This window comes from Chenopodium album, chromosome 12 (assembly GCF_948465745.1).
Source record: "Chenopodium album chromosome 12, dcCheAlbu1.1, whole genome shotgun sequence".
NCBI classification, from domain to species: Eukaryota; Viridiplantae; Streptophyta; class Magnoliopsida; order Caryophyllales; family Amaranthaceae; genus Chenopodium; species Chenopodium album.
In genome coordinates this window covers 49638019-49663128 of record NC_137845.1, presented here as the reverse complement: position 1 = coordinate 49663128, position 25110 = coordinate 49638019, and the positions used below count along the sequence as shown (strand labels likewise).

At 40.0% G+C, this 25110-nt stretch overlaps 1 pseudogene; it reads left to right on the top strand.

Annotated features, from left to right (window-relative positions):
• The window catches only part of LOC145570577 (ABC transporter G family member 39-like), a 140386-nt pseudogene extending 119309 nt beyond the window's left edge, over positions 1-21077 (top strand).
• The last annotated feature ends 4033 nt before the right edge of the window (positions 21078-25110 follow it).

Below are 25110 nucleotides of genomic sequence, written 5' to 3'. Positions count from 1 at the left end.
TCCTTACTCATAGCAGCTACACTACAACTATAGCCAAGTATAAGTGCCGCAAAACGCTGGCCGTAGAAATTCTATGGACAGCCAAACAAAAACAAAGACTAAAGCAATAATGATAAGTAAACTCATAACAGAAACAATTGTAGACAAGGACTTAGAATTATAAACAAGAAAATGGATCATTATCATCAAAACACATAAACCATAAGTTTACATAAATTAGCCACTGGTTCCTCACATATCCGAAAAAGTACAGCCATTTAGGAATAATAAACACAAGCAGTGCTAACAACCACATACAGAAAAAATCACATAGCTCTTGAAACAAACAATTCTAGCTATGGCTGTAAATTGTGGCATTTTCACAAAACAGCCCCCAAAGTCTTCCTAAAATCTACTCTAGCTTTCTGCGCTTAAACACCAATTCTAAGTCTTCAGGAACTGCAACAGGGGTAATAGCAGGCCGAGAGGCAGTGCTGGAACGTGCTTTAGGCTTGCGTGGTGCAGCTGGAGGACAATCAGAAGACTTTAACTATTGCTCAGCAGACTTTGGCGTGCTGCATTCGGCTGCAGTAAAGAAAGGAGGTAAATGCAGTGGTTGTTGAACACCTAACACACACTCCTTAACTGCCATAAAACTTTCCTTTGCAAGAGAACACTTAATCCCAGCATAAACTACATTTGAATGATTCAAATCAATAATGTTCAGATTGTAGCTTGAACATAAGAAGTTGACTCCTTTCTTTGCTGCATCTTGGGCAGCAGTCTTGCATTTCCGAGTCAATGAACTGTATACACACTCTAACCCAGCAGAAGCAAATGAAGTGCATATTGTAAGCTAAGCAATCCACCTCTTATCAGCTATCTCAAGAACCTCAACTGACGAGACACGGGCTCCAGCTTCAGCAGCCAAAGTACGGAAAACATCAAGGTAATTAATGCAAACGTACTTAGCAGCACGCTTTTGTACTGAGACAGCAGGCCACCTCACAGGTGTCTTCCCATTAGGCTTTTCAATAGATTCTAACCCCAAACGCTTCATCTTATACAAGAATTGACAACGCTCTAGCCTGCCAATCCTTTCACTTGAAAAGTCATCTATCTGGACACCAAATTCAGCCCTCGGCCCCTCACAGCCTGCTCAGACGCCTTTTCAATTGAGGCTTTGAGGGTATCAGCTGCACCACCATTGTACACATACGGCCCTAACACGTCACCCGTATCAAGGTGCAGCTCAACAACATTCTCACCATTCACAGACAGAGTGTAAAGCGGAGCTGGCAATTCCAAACATGCCACAACCTGGTTCAACAGACATTGATAGGAAATGGATACATCCCGATGGCGCTTGTCCATCACATGTTCTGATGAATAAACAACACAATAAATTGTTCATGCCTCTAACGCACATCCTAACAGCAATAACTACGTATAAGGAAAGCAAATCACTCGAGCCGTAAACCACGGGTAAACGAAACTAACATCCCTACCCAAGGCAACTTAAAATCCAAAGGAAGGTTGGACCCAGCCACATGCATACCTTAAAACACTAATCACAATTACCAACAAGCACACATAAGACAGCGGAGAAGCCAAGCTCTAAAATACAAATAACCAAGACCAAAACGCCTACCTAAATCGACTCAACATCTAAGAAAATTCCGCAACATAAACCCATACTGCAAACCAAACCACAATAGTCTATCCAGAAGCAACAGGCAATGCTAAAATAGAAAAGATGTTGCATTCGAGCAAAAAGATATCAAAATCAGAAATGGAAACATAATCACACAACCTATGTAGCTGTTACAGCTCACTCCAGCTAAAGACAAGCACTAAAATATAAAAAAAGCAAAACTAAACATATTCATCAGGAGAATATAATATTACATAATTAACAACATTTTAATCCCCAACATGAACTACAAATTGCACCAATAATCACAATATTCTACCACAGAAAAATACCATAAAAATGAAAATGTAGAAAACATGCTACACACAAACTGAATATCACGAAATTAAAAGGACTAAAAAGATACTTACAACAATACTTTTTCTCTGAAAGCTGAACCAATTGAATCTGATGAAAAAGAAACAAAAAGAGAAAAGTCAGTATTCATAGGCTGATTCCTGAACAAGCACAACAAACACAACACGCAAAATAACCCTCACTATCCACATAGCTGACCACCAAACCAAAACATAAGCAATCCAAGAGAGCATTTTTTGAGCGTATAGAAGGCCAGACAAGATAACCCAAACTCAGGAAACTCACTCCAGCAGCAAAAGAAAAGAAACCCGCGACACTTGTGCAGCAAACAAAGGCAGCATAACTTGCACATCAAACCAGCAAAACACTTGAAAGCAATGTCCATTTCAGCGATCCAACTGAAGCAATGTACGATTGGACTATGAGCTTGTAAAATAGACAAATTTGTTAACCATAAAGTCTCACTACCTCAATGTAAAATAAACAAATTTGTTAACCATAAAGGCCCCTCCTCATTGTGCTAAGGTATAAAAGCCTTCACTTCTCCTACATTGATGGATATTCACAAATAGCCTCAAACAATTAATTCTCTTGCATAACACTTTTTCTCTCTACACTGTACTGACTTCGGCATCGGAGGGGCCTTCCTCGGCATAACCCCCGAGGCCAGTTTACGTGCATTTGCTGTGCAGGAAACCCTCGGCCCACCTCCATTTGGACCGAGTTCAGTCTCCAACCCACTCAAAGAGACCTTGTCAAAGGTCTCATTGTTTCACCCGAAAAAATTTGGCGCCGTCTGTGGGGAGACTTTAAAAAAACTAAGCCAATCTCAATCGTTCTACTTAATCTTAGTATCAATGGCTAAGAACCGTACGAACAAAAAATCTGATGGAAGTGGCCCTTCTTCGTCAAAGAGGAGTCACGGGGCACCTGAGAAAGGTCTGCTCTCCACTCTGTCTCCGTGCCTTCACCGAGCGGGCACTCCTCTGAGGGGGCCAGCTCGGAAGGGCCGTCGAGAGAGAGAACTCAATCTCCTTCTCATCACTCTCAAAGGACGAACTCTCAACGTCCGAGCCATTCCAATGCTCGAAGCCCACCTTTGAGCATCCATTCTCGTTCCCATACTCAGCCGAGAACCCCTCAAACGGGGCCCTCGACTGAGGAAATAGCGAGAGCGCTCGCGGTCTTCATGGAAGACATGAAGGCTGGGACCATACCACCTCCTCATGACCGATCGCCTCTGCATACCAGGCATTAGCGGAGGAGAATCGGGCAAGAGGGGGGAAAGCCCCAATCCTTCAAGGAGTTGGAAGATAAATGGGAGGAGGATACTTGGATAACCGAGCGGGAGAGGAAAAAGAACCCGCACTTCTTCAAGGATTCCGACACCCAAAATTACCGCAGCAATAAAAGCAGCAGCTCTGCCTCTCGGCCAGAGACCGCCCGCCGAAGCGTTTATGACCGTCTCGGCGTAAGGGAACTAAGTGTGCACAGCCGCCTCTCTTTTCCTGGTAATGTCGAGCCCCATCCTGAGTCTTTTCGGCCGGGGACGAGAACCACTTCTACCTCTCTGAGAGGGCGGAGAGCGGTCCCTACGGCTAGGAACAAAGGAAAGGTCGTGATGCTTCCCACCAGTTCTCCATTCGAACGATGGATTCAGGAAGAACATGTGCCAACGGTTAAAATCCCGTCGCACATCACTTATGATGGAACTTCATATACGAAGGACCACATTGCCTCCTATGAGGGGCATATGCATCTGAATCCCAAGTCCGAAGCGACCTGGTGCAAATACTTTCCTATTACTCTCAAGGGGGTCGTGCAAGCATGGATCTCCAAGGAAGTTAAGGTTCGATAATTGGGTGGGATGATCTGTTCACCAAGTTTAAGAGCAAGTTTTCTACGGAAAATCGCCGAGAGAAGACAACTGTAGAGCTCATGGGCCTTCAGCAAGGGGAGACCGGGAGTCTCCTAGAGTACCTGACTTGCTTCAGCAACGAGTCATCTGGCGTCACCAGCCTTGACCAGGGGTTGGCCGTTTTTGCTTTACAGCATGGCCAGCGGACTGGACCGTTCCTCGACTTCATGGTCATGCATACCCCGCAGACCTTAGAGGAAGCTCTGAACGCTTCGGAAAAGTTCATCCGAGCCGAAGAGTGAAACATAACAAAAACCCATCCTCAAACTAGGGCTGGGAAGCAAAAACAACCTTCGTCCGAAGGCTAAGGCCAAAAGAAAGGAAAGGGGAAAGCCTCCGAAACATCTTTGGCCGAGCCGAAAGAGGACAAATATGCCCCTCGTACGGGTAGATTCAAAGAGTACACACTGCTCGCCCTTCCCCGCGTAAAATCTACAGCGTGACCAAGGACGAGCATAAGTACAAAAGGCCGAGACCGCTCCCTCAGTGGTATCAGTAGAAAAATAAAGATCGGTGGTGTGATTTCCATGAATCCCCTGGACGCAACACCGAAGAATGTATCCAGCTGAAGGACCAAATTGAAGATATGGTTCGAAGGGGATACTTGAAAAACTACATCGCGGATCATCGCGAGGAGAAGATAGCCGAAAATGCCGAGAAAGACTCTTGGCAACAAATTGACTTCCCCCGAAAAAGAAAGGCACCGGAGAGGGAGGCATATCCTCCAATCCTAGCCAATTCCGGAGGAACCTATTCTCGGAGGGAGAGGAAACGTCACCTTAGGGCGCTGACCCACCAGGTGAACAACGCTGACATTCAGCCTCCTGAGTCGCCGGTGCCGAACATGACATTCACAACCGCAGACTGCCGGGGGGTGACGTACCCTCACGAGGATCCCCTGCTGATCATCACCACGGTGGCCAACCACAGTGTCTGGCGATCTCTCGTCGACGGTGGTAGCGGAGCAAATATTTTGTTCCGAAAGGCCTACAACCAAATCAAGCTGAAGACCAAGCACCTCACGCCAGTATCCTACCCGGTATCAGGATTCAATGGGTCTTCAACTTATCCTGATGGGAAGATTACTTTTCCTGTCACCATTGGCCGTGACGAAGCAGCAAGGAACGTCATAGCCGAATTTTTGGTTATTGACGCTCCTTCAGTGTACAACGTGATCATTGGGAGACCTTTGATTCATGAGATTCAAGGGGTAGTCTCCACGTATCATCAAATAATGATTTACGTTTCAGACGCCGGCTACCCCGAGAGAATTGAGGGCAGCCAAAAGGAAGCCCGAAGGTGCAATTACCTCAAACCATCCACCAGTCGCTCGAAAGACGACGACGGAGAGGATGAGGAAGAAAAAGAAAAAGAAGTGGAGCGAAGTGCGAAGAAGCCGAAAGGCCTAAGTGCTTCAGCTCAAGGAGCTCCGGCAAAAGAAAAATCGCCAGAAAAAGAAAGAGTCGGTCCTTCATCTGAGCCGAAAGACTTTGAGGACCAACTAAAGAAAAAGTCTGGGAAGTCTGCCAATACCGACAGCAGGCCAGATTGTGAAGAGTCTGACCCCAAAGCAATAGAGTTGGACCATCATATTGAAACAATTGAGTTGATCGAGGGAGACCCTGAAAAATGCGTCACAATCGGACAGGATTTTGACCCGGATGTCCGTGTTGAGCTCATCCAACTCCTTCGGGACAACAGAGATGTGTTCGCCTTCTCGGAAGCTGACATGCTCGAGATTGATCCGAACCTCATCTCCCATAAGCTTAACGTCGACCCAACGTGTCAGCCAGTTAAGCAAAAGAAGCAGAATTATTCCACAAGTAAAAACCGAGACATCGCAGCCGAAGTCAAAAAGTTGCTAGATGCAGGCTTCATCGAACCCTGTCAGTATCCAGAATGGCTGGATAACGTGGTGATGGTTCAGAAGGCAAATGACACCTGGAGAATGTGCGTTGACTTCACGGACCTAAATAGGGCTTGTTCGAAGGACTTCTACCCCTTGCCGAGGATCGATCAACTGGTCGACTCGACGAGTGGGCACGCTCTGCTTAATTTCATGGACGCATTCTCAGGTATCATCAGATCTTCATGCACCCCGATGACCGAGCAAAGACGGCCTTCGTCACGAACGCCGGGGTGTACAATTACAAAATGATGCCCTTCAGGTTGAAAAATGCGGGGGCAAAATATCAAAGGCTGGTGGATCAAGTTTTTGCCGATCAAAAAGACCGAAACATGGAAGTCTACGTTGACGATTCAATCGTCAAAACCAAAGAAGATAAAAACTATGTTACGGACCTCGCCGAAACCTTCGCCATCTTAAGAAAGCACCAAATGAAACTGAATCCGAAGAAGTGTGTCTTTGGCGTGAAGTCTGGGAAATTCCTCGGCTTCATGGTCAACAAAAGAGGGATTGATGCCAATCCCGCAAAGATGCAAGCTGCGCTCGATCTTCCCGATCTGAAAACAAAGAGGGACGTTCAACGGCTCACCGGAAGAATGGCTGCCCTTTCAAGGTTCATCTCCAAAGCCTCGGACAAGGGACTGACCTTCTTCAAAGCCCTCAAACTCCCAAAAACCAAAGAGCTCATCTGGGAAGACGAGCAAAAAGAGGCCTTCAAGCAGCTTTAAGAGCATCTTGCTCAACTTCCTACGCTGGCTCGTCCAGCTGAAGGGGAAACCCTGTACTTGTACGTGGCAGTCAGCCCGGCCACTATAAGTGCAGTGCTGCTGAGGGAAGAAGAAAAGGTTCAGCAGCTGATCTATTTCGTCAGCCACACTTTGACGGATGCTGAGACTCACTACCCCCTACTCGAAAAAGTTGCTTACGCAGTAGTGGTAGCCACTCGGAAGCTGAGGCCCTACTTTGATTGCCATCAAATACTGGTCTTAACTGATTGGCCGCTCGAAAAGGTCCTCGGCAAAGTTGAAAAATCCGGTAGGCTAGCCAAGTGGGCTTTCAAGCTCACTAAGTTCAGCATCAGCTACCAGCCGAGGGCAGCCATCAAGGCTCAAGCTCTAGCAGACTTCCTGGCCGAACGCTCATACCAGGAAACACTAGATGAAGAAAAGAAAGTCTGGACTGTTTTTACAGATGGATCCTCCACCGTAAATGGTTCGGGGGCAGGGGTAGTGATAACCTCTCTCGAAGGCAAATCCTTTGAGTATGCACTAAAATTTTCTTTCAAAGCTTCGAATAACGAAGCTGAATATGAGGCAGCAATTGCTGGCCTAGAATTGTGCATCTCTCTGGAAGCCGAGCATGTCTGTCTCAAAACAGACTCTCAGCTGGTCGTAAATCAGATCCGGGGAGAGTATGAGGCCAAAGAACCCTCAATGATAGCCTACCTTGCCAAGATCAAAACAATTATTGCGAAGCTGAGAACCTTTGAAGTTCAGCTGATCCCAAGAGGTCAGAATGCTCAAGCCGACGCACTCTCCAAACTTGCTAGTTCAACTCCAACCGAGCTGAACCGATCCGTATAGATGGAAGTGCGCCGAGAACGAAGCATTGACGAAGCACCTGAAGTGTGCTGCGTTGACCACGAACCGAGCTGGATGGATCCCATCCTAGCTTATAAACTTCGAGGAGAAATTCCCGAAGACAGAATCTTAGCCTCCAAACTGAAGCGAACTAGCTCAAGGTTCATAGTCTTTAGAGGAGAGCTCCTGAAAAAATCCTTCTCAGCCCCGTTGCTAAAATGCCTGGGACCAACAGATTCACCTCGGCATCTGTGGGAACCACATTGGGGGAAGGAGTTTGGCCCATAATGCGTTAAGGGCAGGGTATTATTGGCCCACCATGATCTCAAATGCTAAGGAGCTGGTCAGAAAATGCGAAAAATGTCAAAAATTCGCACCAATTATCCATCAGCCAGCCCGAGATCTTCAGCCAATCTTGAATCCGCTTCCGTTTGCTTAATGGGGGCTGGATATCTTGGGTCCCTTCCCGGATGCTCCATACCAGAAAAAATAGCTGATAGTCGGCATCGACTATTTCAGCAAATGGATCGAGGCCGACGCAGCCTCGAACATTACAGAGCAGACTGTTAGAAAATTCATCTGGAAAAACATTATCACCCGCTTCGGTACCTCGAAATTTTTTGTCTTTGATCATGGGAGGCAATTTGATAATTTTCCGCTAAGGCGGTATACTGATCAGTTCGGTATCAAGTTGGCATACTCAGCAGTGTGTCATCCGTAAAGTAACGGTCAGGCCGAAGTTGCTAATAAACAGATCCTGAACGCTCTCAAGAAGAGGGTTGAAGATTAAAAGTCCAAATGGTTGGAGGAACTTCCTGGAACTCTCTGGTCACTTCGGACAACTGAAAAAGAGGTTATGGGCCATTCGCCTTTTGAGCTGGTGTATGGAGCCGAAGTCATCCTTCCAGTGGAAATCGACGCTAAAAGTCTTTGAGTGCACCACTTCTCGGCTGAAAACGAGCAACTCATGAAGGAATCCCTCGATTTCCTAGATGTTGTCAGAGATCTAGCACGAGACAGAATGGCCGCATATAAGCAGAGAATCAGCAAATTCTACAATTTAAGAGGCCATGCAAGGCCTCTCAAAATTAGAGACCTTGTCCTTCGGAACGCTGCGGCTGTGCAGAAGAGCCGAATCCATGGGAAACTCTCAGCCACTTGGGAGGGGCCTTATGAAATTTATGATGAACTTCAGCCTGGAACATACCGACTTCGGCAGTTGGATGGAACTGAGCTGAAGAATCATTGGAATGCGGATGTACTTAAGAAATACCATGTATAAGCCCTTCGGGGCAGAACAATCTTTGTAAGTGCATCTTTTATTATTTATGAAAAGGCCTCCGAGCCACCATTTCTATAAATATGCGCAAATTTTTATTCTTTCATTATTTCCTTATTCTATCTACAATTTAAGGGTTTTTCTTCGGCACTGTCCAAGCCTTCGCCTTAAAGGCATCATGTTTTGGATTGCTGATAAGCCCGCCTTAAACAAAACGTCAGTCTTTTAGCCGAAGCAAATCCTTCGGACAGACACGTTTTCAAGGCAATGAGTCCATGGACGAGTCTGGGGTGTTGCCTTAACTAAGCCCTGTACCCAGAGGGTTATTGTCTGAGACATTGCCTTAAGCTGGCCTTGTGTCTCAGATATCCATTCTTTCGGATAGTCGGAAAAACAAACAAGAATAATAGCACAAAATACTAGAAATTCTGTTAACAAACAGTCATCTTAGAAACTAGAAGACCAAGTCTTCAGATTTCTGGGGGACAATAAGCATGCAAGTGCAAATCATCTTCAGCTGAAATCTTCCAAGCCGAAGCTTTTTACTTAGAAAATTTTTGCGAATTTTCGAAAATTCATAAAAGGAAAGTATTCAAGCAATGGAAGAAAGAGCATCAGATTCATGAAAGTATGCCCGGATTCCGAGCTATAGCAAATTAAAAAGTTTCATAACACAAAGACAAATATCGGCAGCCGCCCACAAGCGGAAAATTACAGCTACCGAAATACGTACAAGACAAAAACTAAAAGAGTTTGTAAATTAAGGCAAGCTAAAGCAAAAACAGACAAGGCAAAAAACATTCAAAAGCGGCAAGTTAATAATTTAAGCGCAAGTGGATCCTCAAGATTCTGAAGACGGCTGCCCGAGTTCATAGGCTTCAACTTGAGGATCTGGCTGAGCAGTGGTGCTGGATTCCTTCCTAGTCTCAGCTCCGGCTGTAGAAGAGGCAGGCTGAGCCCTCGACTTGGCCTCCTCTTCCCTTTCTTCAGCTTCCTTCCTAGCCAGAGCCTCTTCCTTCTCAACGGCGTCCAGCCTGATCATCAGCTCAATCTCAGCCTGGTGAGGGGTAACCATGTGAGGGTCATTTACACCCAGAGCCCAGATCTCACATTGCTCCCAGCTAATAGTAGGATCGGCGTGGTGAGCCATTCTCCTAGCCACATTGAAGTCGTAGTCATAGCCTTGGTCATACTCTTCCTGAGTGTAGATCTTGACCTTCAGCTGCTCCTCAGCATCAGCTAGCTTCTTCTAGGCTTCATTAAGCTGAAGCATGACTCTTCTAGCTTCTTGCCCTTGAGTCTGTAGCTGGTTTCGGACCAGGTCCACTGCAGTCTGAGCTTGAGACAACTCAGTCTCTTTTTCGTTCAATTGGGCCTCTAGGCCGACCAGCCTCTGACTCTGGGCTTCATCTTCGGTACGAGCTTCAATCAGTTGGTTGTCCCTGTTATCAACAGCCTGGCTGAGACGCTTCACATCAGCCTCCAAGCTCTCAACTCTCTACCGAATTCTTTCCTCTCTGCCAGCCATTCGGGTGTTGACTTCATCTTCTATTTTTTGCTCATACCGAGCCTTAAGACTCGAAATGTCAACAGCCCCGTACTCATTGATCAAGGCTTCACCCTGATCTATTACTGGAAGGACTTCCGTCTCCATCTCATGGCAGAAGATGCTGAAGGCCTTTTCGACTTGCTTGGTTCAATCTTCAGCTTTCCCTTGCTTCAGCTCGGCCAGCTTAGCCCTAGCTTCAGCCTCCTCAACCTTCAGCTGAAGGGTGTCAATCATCTCAACAGTAAGAGTATGATTGTGCACCACCTGGGAATCGAAAGAGGTCGAGTCAGATGAGACGTAAGGAAAATTTGATAAAGTTAAACAAATTTAACTTAGTGAAAAAATACCTGCATCAGCAACCTCTGGTTTTCTACGGCTGGGTTAGGGATCCTTCGACTGGGCTCTCCAATTCCAGCTGTGGCTCGGAGCGACCACTCTCTAGCCTTCTCCACCTCTGACAGGTTGGAGAGGTCTCCGAAAAAAGCAATATCTTCGTCCCTATACCTTCCCCATATCATATTCCGTATTGCCGAGGGAATAGGGACGGAGGCAGCAAAACCCATTTCTCCAAACTAGAAAGTCCGGAAGGAGGGGAGTGAGAATGAAGGAGCCTCAGCATTGGCGTTCTCGTTCGGATCAGCCTCATCCTCCTCCATGTGCTCTCCGAGCTCCTCCTCAACGACGACTTCAGGCGGATGCCCCAGCAGAGCGTCAGCCTCTCTTTCAATGACGTCAGCAAACGCCCCTGTCGTTGTGCCGATGATTGTAGGACCCTCGGGGGCATCATCCTTCAGCCTTCCATCCTGACCCTCCTCCATTTGGTCAAGAGTCTTTTGATTCACCTCCACGTCCTGAGTGATTGAAGGCGGAGGAGGGGGAGTCTTCGGTGGGCTCCCAGCAGGGACTTTCGGCTGAGCCCTGTCTTCGGGCTCTCTAATTGAAATCCCAACGGTTGCCCTTGCTGGGTTGAAACCCCCAAGGGGGACCACCACCCTTTTCTTTCTCGGCGACCCCATCAAGCTTGGGTCCATGTCTTCGTCTGAGTCCGAAAAACTTTCAGATAGGTCTTCGGGCCTGACAGGACCCTTTCCTTCTCGTCTTGTTACACCGTCTACTTCGTCAGACTGCTGAAAAGAGGGGGGCAAGAAGTGAGAATAAACTTCAAAAAAAAAATTGCAAAATGCTAACAAATATCTGAAGGACTCACCGAAGTCTTCAGCAAAGACTCGTCTTCGGCGGCTGCCGCCTCTTGCACTTCTGCAGCACCAGAAGTCCCTTCTCCACCTTCAAAAGCCCTGGCTACCCTAGCTACTTTAGTAACAGCCTTGGCAGCTTCTTCTTCTTTGGGGGTTAAGCGAATGAAGGGATCTTTCTTTTCCCACCAAGGTTTCTAGTTCAGGTAATCTGAAGCAGGGTAGATTTGAAGCTTGTTTAAGTGAAGGTACAGAGGACGATCCTTGGAATCAGTGATCCGCGGCGCGTTGTTCGTCACCACTCTTTCGACAGTGATTCCTGAACGCCCGTAATCGATTTGGACTTCGCTCTCGTGCAGCACTGAGACAAAAAATTCAAACCTTCAGAGCTATGAAGCAACAGCTGAAGGGTACTAATATATAAATTAAAAAGGCAAGAAAGCTAAATCCTCGACCCCAGCCGAAGATACTTACAGTCTTTGTACTTTCGGCTGAGGCCGACAGCAGTAAGTAAGCGCTCCTAGAACGCAAAAAAAGAGTCCGGTAGCCAGTTCTCCTGCACATGCTTCTATCGGCCGGTCCCTCCGGCATTATCCTTCTTCCCAAAGATATTCAGCTTACCATAATCAGGATGGTTAGCTGCCTCAAGCTCTTCGGGGCCTAGATCCTCCAGGTTAGGATCAGGTCTGGAAAGGTACCGGGGGGCACCAAAGAAGTTCGGATGATCAGGATCCGAAGGAGCTCTGACCCAGATCCACTAGCCCCGCCAGTTCTTGTCCGAACTTTCGTTCGACCAGACAGTCAGATACCTCGGCAAGCTCTCGATCCGCCACCATCCGGACCCATGGTGACCATACCCACTCTGAGTGTTCGGCACCAGTCTATGAAACCTTTTAAAGCAGCGCAAGTTCAGCTGAAAGCCATAAAACAAGCACGCCTAAAGATAGGTCATCACCCTTCGGATGCTGACAGGTGTCAACTGACACAAAGAAATTCGGTATTTGATGAGTAAATCCCTCACAAAGGGATGTAGGGGGAACCGAAGCCCATATTGCAACTACCGAGTATACACCCCCACGTAGCTTGGGGGTGGACGGTGAATTCTATCAGTCTCAACGGGCATTCGACACCAGTACCCGTCTTCTTCCAAAATACCATAAAATAACTCCACTGTTCAGCAAGGCGGCAATCCTCCCCATTCTTCACCCACCAGGAATAGGGGCGGTTCTTCATCAAGCCGAAGTTCTCTTCGGCATCTAACCATTCAATGGCCCCTGGGGGCAAGTCCCATAGCACGGCGGCCGGAGCGTCGTCCAGGCCGAAAGTGCTCATCTCCTCCGTTTCGCGGGGAGGCATTGTATTGGGTGGTATAGCGGGAATTCCTTCTTCCCGAGCAGGCTGAGGGTTTTCCTCACCTTGGTCGGTAATTCGATCCCTCGGATGTCTAGCTCGGCCTCGGGCTGTACCTCTAGCCATGGTCGTAGATAGTCGAAGATTCAAGAGAAAAGATCAAAAAAAGAAAGGGGTACTTCGAGCTCAACGAAAATCAAAGAAAATTCAAAGAAAATTACCTTAAATCGAAGTGGAATTTGCCGATCTGCAAGTTCGGTGCAACAAATTTCGGTTTTTGAAGCCCAGTTCTCGGGGAATTAGTGAAGTTTGAAGTCGGAATTAAGGGTTTGTGCGAATTTGGGGTGTGAATTCGTGAAGAAATGAGGAAAGAGAGTTCGAAATGTGGTTTATATTTCCAAAAATGAGAATTTTGGGAGTCCACCCTTTAATCTATCATTAATCCCTCATTAAGTAACCGTTAAACACACTCCCTCCAAATTAACTACCCATTATCCGTCCAACTTCCTTAATCATTATCCAAATGACGGTTATTACCTTAATGACTGTTTAAATTTTAAATCTTTTGATTTAATTAAATCATTTACTTTCCTCCATTTTTTGTTAATCAAAACCCGACCCGTCATTCTTCCAAATCGAGTCTCGGGGGCAAGTTGTTTGGGTCCAATTTAGCCTAATTGGGTCAGCCCATAAATGATTTAATCATAAGCTCAAGGTAAAGGTTCAACCTTCCAATCCATGCCAAGTCAAGTCAAGGGTCCAGTCAACGTGGCAAGCCCACTTGGCTCTTAGCCCATTTCTCCTCATTGTGCTAAGGTATAAAAGCCTTCACTTCTCCTACATTGATGGATATTCACAAATAGCCTCAAACAATTAATTCTCTTGAATAGAACTTTTTCTCTCTACACTGTACTGACTTCGGCATCGGAGGGGCCTTCATCGGCACAACCCCCGAGGTCAGTTTACGTGCGTTTGCTGTGAAGGAAACCCTCGGCCCACCTCCATTTGGACCGAGTTCAGTCTCCAGCCCACTCAAAGAGACCTTGTCGAAGGTCTCATTGTTTCACCCCGAAACACCTTTGATTTATCATCATTTGCTAGGGAATAATACTATTGAAAATTGTTTCCTGTCAATCTTGAAATATCTTCAATATGATACATAAGATTATAATAGATTTTTTATTTTTTGGCAAAATTGGCCTCAATAGCACCAACTATAGGTTGGCTGCAGAAAATAGCATAACCTTAATCGGGTGCACTCTACATCACAAACTATTAAGTTTGGTGCAGAAAATGTCATAAATGACATCGAAAAGAGTTTTTTTTAAAAAAATTTTTACCAATTCACACCTTTTTTAATTCTCCCTAAATTATTTAGTTAGTTTATAATACCTAGCACGTGCTCCCTAATTACTTTTCTTTAACATATTTTGTAATTCATGATGAATTGCAATAAATAGATTATGTTTGGCAAAATAAAGTTTTCTAGTGTCATAAATCGAAATCTCACTACACAAATTATACAAATTCATCCAAACAACACATCAGTTTCAACGAATCATCATAATACTAAAGAATACCCTAATATCATAGAATTATGAAGAAAAAATAAAGAATAACCAAATGCATGTATTCAGCACAGAGGAAGAAATTGAATTTCATAATGTACCAATATACAATTTAAAGAATGTCTTGTGTCAATTGATTGCCTAGAATTTTAGGATTGATCTTCGTCTTCTTCCTCGTTTACGTTGGTGTTATTCAAGGAGTAGTTTTAATTTTTACTAATTGGGGGAATAAGTGAATTATAATAAAGTGGGCATGTTCTTAGTACAGTAAATTAATTAAATAGGTGAGAGAAATTTTTAAAAAGGGTGAAATTTGTTAAAAATATTACATTAATATAAATATGCTTTTTCGATAGAAATCCTGGTCTCCGTTATCATTTATGACATTTTCTCAACCAAATAACTTAATAGTTTATGATGTATAGTGCACCCAATTAAGGTTGTGTCATTCTCTACACCCAACCGATAGTTGGTGCTACTGAGGCCAATTTTGTCTTTTATTTTACGGAAAGAAATAATTACCACCTACAATTGTTGCTGTTTTAGCAATTATTACCTACAATTTTATTTTATTTTAATTTTACCATCAACTATTTTTTAAAACTTCAAAACTTCCCACCTACTTGACTCTCAACTCAAATGTGACGTCATGTGGGGTCCACTAACTACTCTTAAAAGTGCAATAGTTTGCATTTCATATTAATTTTTCTATTAGTTTAAATTGAACTATATTATGTTTTTATAGGAAATATATATTGTGACTAACCAAATAAAAGACGTTATATAATGATATTTGATTTTATATATAATAAAACATGTAGACATTTTTTCCTTATCGATAGTCAAAGGCCTCGTTCTTTAGAGCTGCTCTGCTCTGCTGAAACCTGCTCTGCTCTACTCTGCCCTGCCCTGCTCTACTCTGCTTAAAAATAATACTTAATATTGAGTTATTATAATAATAATAATAATTAATATTTAATAATAATAATAAACAATTAACATTTAATAATAATAATAAATATTTAATAATAATAAATAATTAATATTTAATAATAATAATAATAATTAATATTGAATCATTATAATAATAATAAATATTTCATAATAATCATAAATAAATATTATTTAAAAATAATAATAATATTATTAAAAATTAATATTTAATAATAACAATAATTAATAATTAATATTTAATAATAATAATAATAAATATTGAATCATTATTATAATAATAATAAATAATAAATAAATAAATAATATTTAATAATAATAATATTATTAAAAATTAATATTTTATAATAAATAATAATATTTAATATTTAATAATTAAAATAATAATTAATATTGAACTATAATAATAATAATAATTATTATTATTATTATTATTATAATTAATAATTATAATAATAATAATTAATTTTTATTGATAATAATAATAATAAGAATAATAATAATAATAGTAAAAATAATAATGATAATAATATTTTTCTCAAAAAAAAATAATGACAATAATAGTAATAATAATAATTATTATTAATAATATTAATAAAAATAATAATTGACTTTTTATAATTTAAATTAATATTTAAAGATAATAACTAATATTTAAATATAATACTAATTATTAATTTTTAATAAAAATAATAATTAAATAATATTTAATAATTATTATAATAATAATTAATATTAATAATTATAATAATAATGCGATAGTAGTAGCAGTAGTAGCAGCAATAGTAGCAGTAGCAGTAGCAGTAGTAGCAGCAGCAGTAGGAGTAGTAGCAGGAGCAGCAGCAGTAGTAGTAGTAGCAGCAGTAGCAGCAGCAGTAGTAGTAGTAGTAGTTAGCAGTAGCAGTAGCAGCAGTAGCAGCAGCAGCAGTAGTAGTAGTAGTAGTTAGCAGTAGCAGCAGTAGCAGTAGCAGCAGCAGTAGTAGTAGCAGGAGCAGTAGCAACAGTAGCAACAGTAGCAGCAGCAGCAGCAGTAGCAGCAACAACAGTAGTAGCAGCAGTAGTAGTAGTTAGTAGTAGTAGTAGCAGCAGCATTAGTAGTAGTAGCAGTAGCAGCAGTAGTAGTAGTAAGAATAATAATTTAGACTATCGATAATAATAGTAGTAGTAGCAGTAGTAATAATAATAATAATAGTAGCAGTAGTAGTATTTTCAGCAGAGCTAATAATAATAATAATAATAATAATAATAGTAGTAATAATAATAATAATAATTTTCACACCGGAAACAAAAGGTCAAGGTTATGAAAAGAACCGACTACAACTATTACAAGACGTGAGTGGTGCTTTTCGCCCTGGAGTATTGACCACACTATTGGGTATCACTGGTGCTGGGAAAACAACACTATTAGATGTGTTGGCTGGAAAAAAGACTAGCGGATATATTGAAGGTAGCATCAATGTATCAGGTTATCCTAAGAATCAAGAGACATTTGCGAGGATATGTGGTTATTGTGAACAAAACGACATCCATTCACCATGTTTAACTGTTTATGAATCTTTTGTATTCTCTGCTTGGCTCCGTCTTCCTTCAAATATTGATGCAAAAACACGAATGGTATGTTGCGTGCTTTATTTGATTATGATCTTTACATACATAATTCTGGTGCACAAGATTATTAGATTTAATTTCATTTATGATGTTGTTAAGTAATTTATTTTTAATTGTGAATCGATAGATGTTTATCGAAGAAGCAATGAGATTAGTTGAGCTTGAACCATTAAAGGATGCTATTGTTGGCCTTCCGAGGATAAGTGGGCTTTCAAGTGAACAAAGAAAGAGATTAATCATTGCGGTAGAGCTAGTTGCGAACCCATCGATTATGTTCATGTACGAGCCAACATCCGGACTTGATGCTAGAGCTGCGGCTATTGTCATGCGTACAATGAGAAATGTTGTAAACAATGGTCGAACTGTTGTATGTACAATTCATCAGCCAAGTATAGATATATTTGAGGCTTTTGATGAGGTATGTAAACTTTAACAAGTTTTTCTTAAGTACAACATTATGTCATGTTCTCTTTACTTAATTTTTAATTAACTGAATTATTATTTTTTTGCAGGTTTTTATCAATTTAAATTAATATTACCAATTTACTTAGATATCGAATTTAATAATATTGAATGGCCTTATTTTAGTGAATACCTCATATTCATACAAAAGACTTGTATAATTTTTCTTAATAAGATGAATAAAACAGGGTCTAACTAGTAAATATCAAGGTCCAAATAATTATACAGTTCATTATTGTTTTGCACTTTACAGATTCTATTGATGAAGAGAGGGGGGCGTCTCATATATGTCGGGCCCCTTGGTGACCACTCCTCAAAGCTTATTGAATATTTTGAGGTAGGTGATAAAATTTTTATGCAAAAAAAAAAAAAAAAAAAAAAAGCAACAATTTGCTATATCTTGACTCTTTCATTATTGTTTAGATGTTTACTTTTGTTCATATGTAACAAAAATTTTAGTCACTTTTGGTGAATCAAAATACTTATAAAATGGTCTCGTATATTGATCTGAAGGCCATCCCCGGAGTTCCAAAAATTAAGGATGGTTACAATCCTGCTACATGGATGCTTGACATTACAAGTCCTCAAGTAGAGTCTCAAATGGGTTTGGATTTCGCCGAAATTTATGTCAACTCTCAACTTTATCGGTATGTGATTAAAAAGTATTCCGTATTAATTTAGAATTATATAGCCTAATCATGTGATGGTCTCTGAAATTAACATTTTGTTTTATTTATTATTAGTTTAACTTTTAGCGGTTTATATATTGTCCTCGTGTTGTATTTATTTATGGGTAATGCTATATGGAGCCAAAGGGTTGCATATAACCATTTAATATCTTTCTTTTTTAGTATTAAGTAGGGAATTTATCGACAATTTACGAATAAATCGGTGTAATAAATGTTTATTTATTGTCAATTCTTTCACTTTTGGCTTCTTATATGCAGCCCTGCATATATTTTTTTCCTTTATTTATTTATTTATTTATTTAGTTTGTAAATTACTTGTATGTATGTTCTTGGAATGCATTTTTGGTAGGAGAAATCAAGAAATGATCATAGAGCTAAATAATCCTTCGCCAAATAATGAGGATCTTCAATTTCCAACCAAATTGTCGCAGCCATTCAGTGTTCAACTTAAAGCATGTTTTTGGAAACAATACAAATCGTATTGGAAGAATCCACCTTACAATGTTGTTCGATTCTTCACTACAACACTAATTGGTGGTCTACTTGGCGTTACATTCTGGAATAAGGGAAGTAAATTGTAAGTATATAGGTTATAATGCTTTATAATTAGGATAATATTAATTTGATCATTGCTATGCTTAATTACTTTAACAAAAATTATACATGAGAAAATGCTAATTGCATTTTGAATAAAATAAATATTAAGTTGTTAATTATCGATCTAGTGTTATTGTGGTTAGTCCTATGGTGTGTTTTTTGTTTCTACTTTTTCATCATTATTTACTCCATGTGTCACAGTTTGATTTTATACACTATTTATATTATAGTCCATTCTAACTTAGTGACAATATATTACTATCAATAATTAGGAATTTAACTTTTAATGTAATATCCAATAAAATATAAATATAATTTCTTGATTATGCATGTTCAATTTTAAAAACCAATTTTCACACATAAAACCGCTTTATATCACTATAAAGTCATTTTTGGGTTGGGCTCTTGGGCCAAGGGAGATTGTAAGGCGTATATAAAACGATTTATTGTACCTCTGGAAGAAGCGCATCCCTAAATTACATGCTTTGAAGCCCACAATGAGGTCTTTTCGGAATGCCATGATCTCTTTTTAGAGTGTATAAAGGGAGGGAATTCGAAAAAGTAACTCTTTCCAACCAAGAAAGGCGTGGGAGTTTTTGGACTTGGATCTCAAGTAAGTAGGCGTTCTCGAAATGGCTCCTTGGACAGAAGCAAGGCAAGACTTGTAATTTTTGAAAGACAGGATTTCACTTGCACTTAAAAGAAGCATGCTATAAAAATAGCCCAACTTCTTATCCTGGGCATTTCGAGGCTGCCTAGTCAACAAGAACATTCACAACAACATGTCATAGACTTATAAGTGTGTCCTAGCCCCACTAATTGTACCATCGCACATAGGTTTACCCTGCCTTAATCCAATAGTTAGCTATAACTTAACTTACTAATAAGGCCTTAATTTATCAATCATATGCATCATGCATGTAACATGCATCAAATATCGTCTATTAATAGATCGGAGAAATTTTCATTATAATCAAACTTTTCATAGACTTGTTAGTTTATGTTTCATATGTTCTCATCATAAGCCAAATGACATATAGTGCCTATATATACAATTGCAATTGTGAAATTGTCTCAATCTCTTATGAATTAGGGAATTAATATTACACTATAATCTTTGTATTTGTTAGATATTTTATATTTTATATTTTTTAGATCAATTTAACAAATAGTAGAAAAATTTGTCAACAGAGCCAAACAACAAAATTTGATGAACTTGTTTGGGATAATGTTCTCTACAATACTTTTCCTTGGAGGGACTAGCGCTTTGAATGTTCAAGCTGTGGTTGCGAGTGAGAGAGCAATTTTTTACCGTGAGAAAGCAGCTAGAATGTACTCGTCTTTACCTTTCACATTGGCTCAGGTACCTACTTCTTATATCTCAATAGTGTACAATGCAATTCAATAAGTGGCCGAGTATAGGTCACATTCTAAATTAAATGACTTTAAAGCTGATCATATTTCTCTTTAATTTGTCTATTTACTAAAAAAATTCAAATGAAATCGTACCTTTCCCTTTTGGGCATGACAACATTAACAAAAGATATACTTTGTACAAAAATGTATATTCCATACAATTCTAAATTCTAATAGTAGTACAGAGTAACATTTATTTTTCTTTTCCATATGTTTATCATGCAGCTGGCTATAGAGGCAATCTACATTGCAATTCTGAATTTTGTCTATTGTCTACTCCTTTACTTTATGATTGGATTTGAGTGGACCATTGGGAAATTTTTCTACTTCTACCACTACATTTTTATGTACTTTACGTACTTTGCAATGTTCGGGATGATGCTTGTTTCAATGACACCAAGACAAGAAATTTCAGCCATTTTCTTGACATTATTTGCCACCTTATGGAATCTGTTTGCTGGTTTTTTCCTTCCTAGAACGGTATGTTTTCTCTTCTGAAGGATTCGCATAATTATTATACAAAAGAAATTAAATCACTCTATGTTGAAACACCAAAGATTATTTCTAATTAGATAAAGTATACTATCTCCGTTAAACATTACTGTAATTGCAACTTTGGGGTATAATTTGTGAGATATAAAATATTCTAAAGTTGCAACTAATATTTTAACGGAGGTAGTATAATTTCTTATTTGAGGACGGAGGGTGTAAATTATACTTCGTAACTCATTTCAAACATTGCATTTTGCAGCTAATTCCAATTTGGTGGAGGTGGTTTTATTGGGCTTCACCCGTTTCATGGACAATGTACGGTTTGTTGACATCGCAAATTGGTGACAAGAACAATTTAGTTGAAGTACCCGAAGTGGGTAATGTGCCCTTGAATCTTCTTCTAAAAGAAATGTTGGGTTATGAGTATCATTTCTTACCCATTGTTGTTGTTGCTCATATTGCTTGGGTTCTCCTCTTTTCCTTCGTTTTCGCCTTCGGCATCAAGTTCCTCAACTTTCAGCAAAGATGATTCAATTCATATTCTATACTGTGTAAGAAAAACAATACTATGCATGAATAAACTTTATGAGATGTTTTTACTGCACGTTAGTCTTTTCTACCCTTAATACAAAGCTAGTATATCAAGGTAATTGCCTTGCTATTCTTATTCTTATTCATGGATTTTTGGCATGTATTTTGATCTTCGTGATTTCAAGCGTCAAATTTGCTAAGTTGACAATCTAAGGAGTTTATATAGTATTCCTAAAACAAATATGTAGTATGTAACTAAGCCCAAAACATATAAAATCATAGCCTATACTTATATACATAACTAATTTAATACCCGTAAGATTTGAGGGTGTTGCCCCCGAACCCCCATCATGGACCATGTTGATACCTCGAGCTCCCAAACCAGTGCACATCGACCCTAGATTCTAACTCATCACTAACTTAATTTAATTTTCAACAAGATCTCATGATGATATCTGATAGAGTATAAAAATATAATCATATGCTATTAGTTGAGATGGTCCACTAAAATGGTATCAAAACTAGTGTGACACAAAGGTCACGAGTTCGAATCTCATCTACCCCTCCTTTCAAGTATAATATTTCGCACAGGGGGGGCATGCTGCATCCACATTTCAAGCCCCAAAGGGCTCTAATGTGAGGGGGCGTAATAGAGTATAAAAGCATATTTCTAAGCCTCAAACATCAACTTAAGCTTTAGGTTGAGTTGGTCCTTTAACATGATATCATCAGAGCCAGCGTAACACAAAGGTCACGAGCTCAAATCTCATCCACCCATCACTTTCAAATGTAATATTTCATGCAAGGTATGTGGAGGGCCCATGCTATCCACACTTCAAGCCCAACAGGCTCTCATGTGAGGGGGCGTGATAGAATTTAAAACATATTCATGGACCTCAACCATCAGATTAAGCTTTTGGTTAAGTTTGAAAACTAACATGGTATCGAAGTCAACGTGACATAGAGGTCATGGGATCGAATTTCATATCTCTTCCATCCTCCACCTTTAAGTGGAAAAGCGCTGGGTATGAGAAGGTTCATGTTGCATCCACACTTTAAACTAGGGCCGGGCACAATAGGTTAACCGCACTGTTTATCCTTAACAGTACGGTTAACCGTTATGTCAATTTCTAAAAAATGTGAACCGTAACCGTACCGTTAAGGAACAATTAACAGTTACTGTTAACCGTTCCTTAACGGTGCGGTTACAGGTTAACCGCTACCTGTTTAATAAATTTTAAATTAACATTGTAAATTAATACAAACTTTAAAATAAACAATAAAATTCATGTTCTTCCAATTAAGAAAACAAGTCGATAAACCAAATACATTACAATGTTTTAATTACTAAGTTTTTTTAAAAGCATAACAAGACATACAATCTAATGACATTACACATATTAAATTATATCTTCAAATTGAGAACATGGCATATTGGTAGACAAGAAACCTAGAAGATCAAGTTGCATCATTATATATTTTTCCAACAAAAATTAAATAAACAATATATATATATATATATATATATATATATATATATATATATATTAACGGTTAACCGTTTGCTTAAAATTGTAATCGTAACCGTAATCGTTAACCGTTATATTTAGCGGTTCGTTTAACCATAACCGTTTAATTCAAACGGTTCGGTAAATTAACCTTTTAAACGAGCCGGTTATACCGGTTAATGGTTACTGTTTTTTTGTCCACCCCTACTTTAAACCCAACGGGCTCTCGTGTGAGAGGGCATGATAGAGTATAAAACATAATTTTAGGCCTCAACCACAAGTTTAAAATTTTGGTTGAGTTGGTCTTTCAACAATATCAACAAAGAGAAGGTATTGGGTGCGGACGGATGCACGAATTGTTTGGTGTGGGAGGCTTGACTGATATATTTTACTTGTTGGCTAATATGTTTAAATTGTTGGCTGATATGATTTTTGTTTTGGCTAATATATTCTCTTTGTTAGCTGAAATGTCTTTTTTTTTTTTTTTCCTTTTGTTGGTTGATATCAGACATCATTTGGCTTATATGTTTGATATATTTATTTTGTTGGCTGATATGTATATTTTAATTGTTGGCTTATATGTTTATTTTTGGCTTACATGTTGGCTGTTGCTTTTGTTTGCTGATTTCATCATTTTGTTGATTGATATGCTTCATTTGTTGGCTGATATATTCCTTATGTTGACTTATTTGTACCTTTATTTGTTGATTTCATCCTTTAGTTGACTGACATGCTTCTTTTATTGGATGATATGTTCCATCTTTTGGCTGATAAGTACCTTTTATTGGCTGATATTTTACTCTTGTTGGCTGATATATTACTCTTGTGGGCCGATAGGTTTCTTGTGTTGAGTGATACATTTTTATTAATATCTCATACTACGTATGTCCCTAATATTGACTGATATCATATCTCAATTAGGGGTGAAGAGTGATATGGACAAAAACCGAAAACCGATCCAAACTAAACCAAACTAAATTAGAAATTCGGTTTTCGGTTTGGATCGGTTTCAAAAAATCAAAACCGAAATATTTCGGTTTGGGGCTTTCACAAACTGAAATCCAAACCGAAGTTTTTAAGCCTAAAGAATCCCAACCCAGTTCCCCTACATATATATAGCAAAACCCTAATTAACTTCCCCTCCTTTCCCAATTTCCCTTTGACCCTTTCACTCTTCTCATCTTCTGCGGCCACCATCACCCAAATTACCAAAACCCTAATCCTCCCTCATCACCTCACTCACTCCGGTCACCACCTTCTTCACTTCGGTCACCACCGTCCGGTCTGCGTCCACCTTCCTCAATTCGTGTTTGTGCTCCCTCAAGTCACGGTTTCTCAAAGCCGCTCGTGTTCTGATGTTCGTCATCACCACCTCTCTCAGTCCGGTCGCCACCTCCATCACTCCTTCGGTCACCTTATTCCACCGTTGCTCCTGTTCACCGCCGCTCGTGTTCGCATTCAATCACCACCACTACAAATTTTCTGGGTTATCCTTAATATTTTTTTATTATTATTTTATTATTATTAGCTTTTATATACTCTGTAGTTGTAGATTTTAGTCTTGTAATCAATATAATTTATTAATTATTATAGTTGTGTTAGTGTATTACTTTTTTTTTTTACTAATTTTTTTGTAGATCTATTCATTATAAATTTGACTGTGTTTTTTTTTTTTTTAATTTTTTTTTTCTTCAACAATCTAGAAAAACCCCCTTAGAAATTCGGTTTTCGGTTTGGAACCGAATTAGGTTTTTAAATTTCGATTCGGATTGGTTCGATTTCAAATCTAGTTCGGTTTGGATTCGGTTTGAAAAATTCAAAACCGAATTAATTCGGTTTGGGTCAAAATCCAAACCGAATACCGAACTTTCACCCCTAACCTCAATTGACTGATATGTACATTTTGATGCATGGTTGATATGAGTTATTTGTTGGCTAATATGATATTACTATATTTATTTCTTTCTCTCTCCTCTTTCCCCCTCTTCCTCTTTGTTTCTCATACCATTGTTTCTCTTTGTTTCTCAAGCCATTGTTTCCCACGTCACCATCCATTGTTTCTCACGCACCACCCAAGAGCCAACAAACCACGACCCTAACCTCACTCACCTTAACCCACCGCCCTAACCTCACGGCACACCTGTATGGGATGATATCCGGGCATGACCGATATCTTGCGAAAGCACGTGACCAGATCACAAGAAGACGCCGATATGTTACAGAAAGAGGACATGTCAGCCTGCCGCAATTTAACACGTGGCAACAGAAACTCGACACTTGGCGCGAAAGGTTGTGCATGGGTGAAAGCCACCTGTCAAGGTAGATTACTATAAATAAGTAGGTAAGACCTCATTAATAGGGACAATTAATGACTCTCTCTCTCTCTCTAATCTCTCTCTACTTTCTTTCTCTTACTTATCTTCTCTTCTCAAATACTTTCTGACTTTATCATCGGAGTGGTTATCCCCGGATCACCCCGGGGTTAGCTAACTTCTTCTCATTGTGTAGGTTCTCAGCTTGCCG